The sequence below is a fragment of the Rhinopithecus bieti genome, unplaced genomic scaffold (genome assembly GCF_001698545.2).
Source record: "Rhinopithecus bieti isolate Rb0 unplaced genomic scaffold, ASM169854v2 scaffold_51345, whole genome shotgun sequence".
Taxonomy (NCBI): Eukaryota; Metazoa; Chordata; class Mammalia; order Primates; family Cercopithecidae; genus Rhinopithecus; species Rhinopithecus bieti.
The window spans coordinates 325,276-331,911 of NW_016820792.1; the positions used below are offsets into that span (position 1 = coordinate 325,276).

The 6,636-nt window shown below is 41.2% G+C and overlaps 1 protein-coding gene across 6 annotated transcripts in view; it reads left to right on the forward strand.

Moving 5' to 3' along the window:
• NTRK2 (neurotrophic receptor tyrosine kinase 2) overlaps window positions 1-6,636 on the forward strand; it is a 373,097-nt gene that overhangs the window by 315,885 nt on the left and 50,576 nt on the right. The window lies entirely within an intron of this gene.

A 6,636-nucleotide genomic window follows, 5' to 3' on the forward strand; every position in this document is an offset into this window, starting at 1 on the left:
CAGTTTTATAGATGGTAATTTAGAGCTACAGAAGATTAAAGCTTTTGTGTAACTTGGAGCCAGACAGACCAAGAGTTTTCTTTACCTTTTTAAGACATAAAAGAAGTAGGACTCAGATCGAATTCCTCTCCACATCTCACTTACAAGAGAAACATCCTTTATTTGTCTAACATGGAGACTGAGCAGCTTGGAGAATGGGCTGTTTGGGGGCAGAGTTCTCCAGCTTGAAATAGTGATTTTCCCAAGTACCAGCCTAGTTCATGTCCTCAAATGATGTGGAGAACCTCTTGGTTTCCACCTTTGTAGGTCCCCTTGGAACTTCCAAGTGGAGGTGCATGTCTCCTCCCCTTGCCTTATCCCTGCTGGCTTCAGCTTTCCCTAAGCAGCCTCAAGGAAGTCGCCGGCCGGCTGTTCGGGAGTTAAGGGGAGCAGGCCTGGATATCCCCTGGGTGTGGCATATTTCCAGGACAGAAAACTGCAAAAGGAAAGAACAGTGTGGGAAAGAAATGCCCACTTGAATGAGATCAGGATGTTCTGAGCCCTGTCCTGGTGCCGCCCGGGGCTGCAGCTTGGCAGTGCCAGGAGACACTCATTGCCCTCAGCGGCTCTGGGAGCACCTTGGAAGGCGGCACCCTCCCCCGGGGGAGCACACACAAGCTGCTGCAGGCAAAGAATGGCCACCCAGGGGCAGTTCTCAGAGGAAGGAAGGTTCCTTTGAGGAGTGGACAGCAAGACATTCTCACCCTGAGACTCATGAGAAGTGGAGCTTTTTTCCCCCCTGTTTCCCAAAATGCAAATAGCCTCTGTCCTTGGAATAAGGAAGATGGGTTGCTAGGCAATCACTTCTAAACAAGCACTCCCCCTGCCCCTTTTTCCTGACCCCTAGAACAATGGAGACTTTTCAGCGAATGGAACCAAGATGGAGAAAAAGATGTGGCAAAACAGAAATGGAATCAGAGATTACAGAAGTTCTGATTCATAGAGTATTGGGAGAAAAATGTAATATTAATAGGTTTTGCTCTAGGCAGACTAAAGGGGGTCTCACTTTTGCCATCACATTGGCATTATTTGTCATCACAAGTCAAGTTGCACAGGGCAGTGCAGCAGCCGCTGTCCTGTGCTGATCCCACTTGCAATGACTTGAGTGACCCTAAGGATGTGACGTTATTACCAGTGAACTAAGAGTTCTTAGGTCTCAGTCTGTTTTTCTGTGCAACAGTATTAATATTTGGAATTATCATATTTTCAAAATCATCTTTTTAGCAGTTCCCACATTTCCTTAGATCCTGTCAGGGTCTTGGTAGGAAATATGTGTGATATTCACACTGAAATTGTGTGATAGAAACATATTTGAATAAAAGGGCTATTGACAAAGGTGTAGATGGGTTTTAGCGAAACGCAAGGGATAGCATAGGATCCTGTGCCCCCTTGGTCTGAAGGAATAAGGAGAGGGAGTAGTTACCTGGCCCAGGAAGGGCAGTTACCTGAGAGGGCTGCCTGACAAGAGCTCTGCCTTTTGGTAGAAGGACATAGCCAGCCTATGATGACTCCACACCTAAATTCTGTCCTGAAAACAGCAGGAAGCCAGGGACCAAGGGGACAGTCCAAATGTATGAGTCAGCTCAGCTGCCATAACAATATGCCATAAGCTGGGTGGTTTAGACCACAGAAATTTATTTTCTCACACCCCTGGAGGCTGGAAGTCTGAGACCAGAGTGCCCGCGTGGTTGGGTTCTGGTGAAGGCTCTCTTCTTGGCTTGCAGACAGACAGCCACCGTCTCGCTGTGTCCCTGTGTGGCAGAGAGAACTCTGTTGTCTCTTCCTCTTTTATAAGGACACCCAGTTCTATGGGATCAGGGCTCTACTTTATGGGTGCCTTTAACTTTTATTACCTCCTTAAAGGCCCTGCCTGCAATGCAGTTGCATGAGGAGTGAGGGCTTCAACGTAGGAATTTGGTGGCGATATAATTTAGTTCACAACACCAAGTAACAATTTAGAGTAGACACTGAATTACCATAGTGCTGGAGGCCTAAGAGAATCAGAATATCTCCCTGGGAAACTTACCACAAATTTTAAAGTGCCCATTAATGCAAGACCTAATATTATTCTTACTTCTTGGTAGAGCCAACTAAAACACAGTGAGATCAGGTGACTTTTCCAGAAAATGAGCATGAGCTCATTGACAGAGGTAGCAAGGCCCTGATCCCACACACAAAAAAAGCCATACATGTAACTAGAGAACTCTGTTAGCAATCAGCTGGGTTTCTTTGGCTTTTGTCCATTTTAAATGTTTTTGTGGTGGAAGCAGTGTTATTAAAACATTTTTGAAATTTGAAGAGGAAAATGAGATCATCAATAAATCCATATGATTGAATATTTACTGATTTATTTGTTTTTACACACTCTTCTCTTGCTTCCTGTGTGTATATGTAGATATAGACATACAGATACACATATACATACACTCGATTCTTGTTATTCACAGTGGTTATTTTCTATAAAGTCACCATGCTGAATTAGCTGAATTAGCAAATACTGAACCACTGCTCCAAGGGGAAATACAGGAATAGGCTCCTGTAAACCCTGGTCACAACATCTTCATCAGCTGATCAATTCATAACCTTGTTTTATGTGCATTTCTGTTTAAAGACATCTTATTTAGTATACATTGTTGATTCAGTTACACTGAACTCAGGGGCATAACTCACATCTGAATAAAGTGTATCTAACATGTGTGTTTTCTCCATAAGGCACAGCACAGCCTTCTTGCTCTTAGGAACACTAGACAGAACTTTAGTGCTAAGTTTGGGGACCATTTTAAATAGCAAAATCACCAAGAACAAGCACAAAAATGCAAAAACCATAGTATTCAATAGCAAAAAGGACGCATCCTCGCAGTATGGGAGCCGAAACAAGAAGGTAAAAATGTCTCCTTGTTCAACCGTCACTGAAAATGTGCACATCAGACAACTCAAATATTTTTGCTGCTCTGTGCAAGGTTGTGAATAACTGGAAGAACCTCGAGTGTTGGTTTTGATATTACAAATACATTTTATGGTGTAGGCCAGTTTGCAAATACAGAATTCATGGATAATGAGAATCAACTGCACATATACCATATATACATCCATGTACACACACATTAGTTGTACAGGCATACCTCATTGTATTGTGCTTCACCTTATTGCACTATGCAGACATTGTGTGTTTTTACAAATAGAACGTTTGTGGCAACCAGGTATCAAGAAAGTCTATCAGTGCCATTTTTCCAACAGCATGGGCTCACTTCATATCTCTGTGTTACATTTTGGTAACTCATGCAGAATCTCAAACTTTTGCTTATTATACGATCTGCTACAGTGATTTATATTCAGTGGTTTTTAATGTTACTGTTGTACTTGCTTTGTGGTGCTACAAACTGCATCCATGTAAGAGAGTGAACTTCATAATTTTGTGTGTATTCTGACTGCTCTACCAACTGGAAGTTCCCCATCTCTCTCCCTTTTCTTGGGCCTCTCTATTCCCTGATACATACCAATATTGAAATTTGGACAATTGATAACCCTACACAAGCCTCCAAGTCCTCAAGTGAAAGGAGGAGTCATACATATCTCTCTTTAAATCAAAAGCTAAAAAAGATTAAGCTTAGTGAGGAAGGCATATCGAAAGCCATGGTAGGTGGAAAGCGAGGCCTCTTGTGCCAGGCTGCCAAGTTGTGAATGCAAAGAATAAGTCCTTGAAGGAAATTCAAGTGCTACTCCAGTGAACACATGAATGACAAGAAAGCAAAACAGCCTTCTTGCTGACAGGGAGAAAGCTTCAGTGGTCTAGATAGAAGATCGAAACAGCCACAACATTCCCTTAAACCAAAGCCAAATTTAGAGAAAGGCTCTAACTCTATTCAATTCTGTGAAGGCTGAGAGAGAAAGAGAAAGCTGCAGAAGAAATGTTGGAAATTAGCAGTGATTGGTTTCTAAGGCTTAAGGAAAGAAGCCATCTCCATAATACAAAAGTGCAAGGTGAAGCAGCAAGTGCTGATGGAGAAGCTACAGCAAGTTACCCAGAAGCTCTAGCTAAGATCATTCATGAAGGTGGCTGCACTAAACAACAGATTTTCAATGTAGACAAAACAGCCTTCTATTGAAAGCAGATGCCATCTGGGATATGAAAATAGCTAGAGAGGAGAAGTCAGTGCCTGGCTTCAAAGCTTCACAGTGTCCTGTCAGCTGACTCTCTTGTTAGGGGCTAATGCAGCTGGTGACTTTAAGTTGAAGTCAATGTTTATTTACCATTCCAAAAATACTAGGGCCTTTAAGCATTATGCTAAATCTACTCAGCCCATGCTCTATAAATGGAACAACAAAGCCTGGATAACAGCACATCTGTTTACAGCATGGTTAACTGAATATTTTAAGCCTGCTATTGCAACATACTGCCTGCGGAACAACAAAAAAATCCCTTTCAAAATATTACTGCTTATTGACAATGCACCTGGTTACCCAACAGCACTGATGGGGATGTATAAGGAGATTAATGTTGTTTTCATGCCTGCTAACACAATGTCCATTCTGCAGCCCATGGATCAAGGAGGCATTTTGACTTTCAAGTCTTATGATTTAAGAATTGTAAGGTAATAGCTACCATAGAGGGTGATTCTTCTGATGACTCTGGGCAAAGTCAATAGAAAACCTTCTGGAACGGATTCCCCATTCTAGATGCCATTAAGAACATTCATGATTTGTAGGAAGAGGTCAGACTATCAGTATTAACAGGCATTTGGAAGAAGTTGATTTCAGCCCTTGTAGATGATTTTGAGGGATTCAAGACTTCCGTGGAAGAAGTCACTGCAAAAGTGGTGGAAATAGCAAGGGAACTAGAATTAGAAGTGGAGCCTGGAGATGTGACTGAATTGTTTCAATCTCACAACAACACTTGAACATATGAGGAGCTGCTTCTTATGAATGAACAAATAAAGTAGTTTCTTGAGCTGGAATCTACTCCTGGTGAAGGTGTTGTAAACACTGTTGAAATTACAACAATGAATCTGGAATATGACATAAATTGGGTTGATAAAGCAGCAGCAGGGTTTGAGAGAATGACTCCAATTTTGAAAGAAGTTCTGTGGATAAAATACCATCAAACAGCGTTACATATTACAGAGAAATCTTTTGTGAAAGGAAGAGTCAATTCATGCAATAAATTTCATTGTTGTCTTATTCTAAGGAATTGCCATAGCCACCCCAACCTTTGGCAACCACCACCCTGACCAATCAGGAGCTGTCACCACCAAGGCAAGAACTTTCACCAGCAAAACAATGATGACTTGCTACAGGTTCAGATGATTGTTAGCAATTTTTAACAATGAAGTGTTTTAAAATTAAGATATCTACATTGCTTTTATTTAGCTATAATGCTATTGCACATGTAATAAACCATGGTATATTGTAAACAGAACTTGTATAGGCACTGGAAATCCAAAACAATTGTGTGACCCCATTTATTGCCACATTTGCTTTATTGCAGTGTTGTGGAATGGAACCTGCAATGTCTCTGAAGTATGTCTGTACCCATCTGGATCTTACAATTTGTGTTCATTTTGTGTGTGTGTGTGTGTGTGTGTGTGTGTGTGTGTGTGCCTGGTCTTTTCTTCTATGCATTTTTCTGGTTACAATGAGTGATGATTATATTTTTGATGGCTAAACAGTATTCCACCCAATTGCATTACTGTAATTAGCCTAATTGTTTCCTATTGTTGAACTTTTTGATTTTTCTGTTTCTTACTATTTTAAATAGCTGTGCAGAGAGCATGATTGTATGTGGGACTGTTTTCTTCTTTTGACTTATTTACTTAGGATAAGTTCCCAATAGAGGACTTGTAGGCTTGAAAAATATGAACATTATTATGACTTCTGAGCAATATTATATTGTCATCCCACTCTTAAAATAGTTGCACAGCATACACCAAATACATGAACATTATGAACTACTAATCCCCAGTGTCTCTGTTACATCCAGCCCTGAGAAGGTTAGTGATTAAATGAGAAATTTTGCAAATTCCTAAATAAAACACTGTCCCTAGGTGTGAGTCTGTATTCCTTTGGTTATTGGTGCATGGCTTCTGACCCTCTAACTTTCTTTTAGTTCCTCTGGAGCCAAGGCAGGAAGTCAACAGCCAAAGAGGTCCCTACCCGTCATCCTATACAAAGGGCAGAGGATGAGTGTGAGAATCACAGCTGAAGCAGGCATGCCAGGTTGGGCTTGGGTAGTATATCCAAAATGGAGCGTGTAAGCTCGTGATGCCAAATGTGAGCCTCAGAATAGGAGTAAATGCATAAACTGGGGAAACAAAAGTCAGGCTTAGTGCAGACTTTAAGACAGCAGGTAGTGTGAAAGAAATCCTTTGCCAAGTTTTTATATATAAATGTAGGCAATGGCTTCATGGCAGGACAGGTCTGTCTGAAGGGGCTGGAATAAACAGATGGCTAAATTAACCAGTTCCCAATTTTGGTAACTCATTCTTGTTTTGTCTTATTTAGATTTTCTGCTTTTGCTTTCAAGATTTAATTTTGTTTTGTTTTTTGAGTCAGAGTCTCACTGTGTTGCCCAGGCTAGAGTACAGTGGCACAATCTCGACT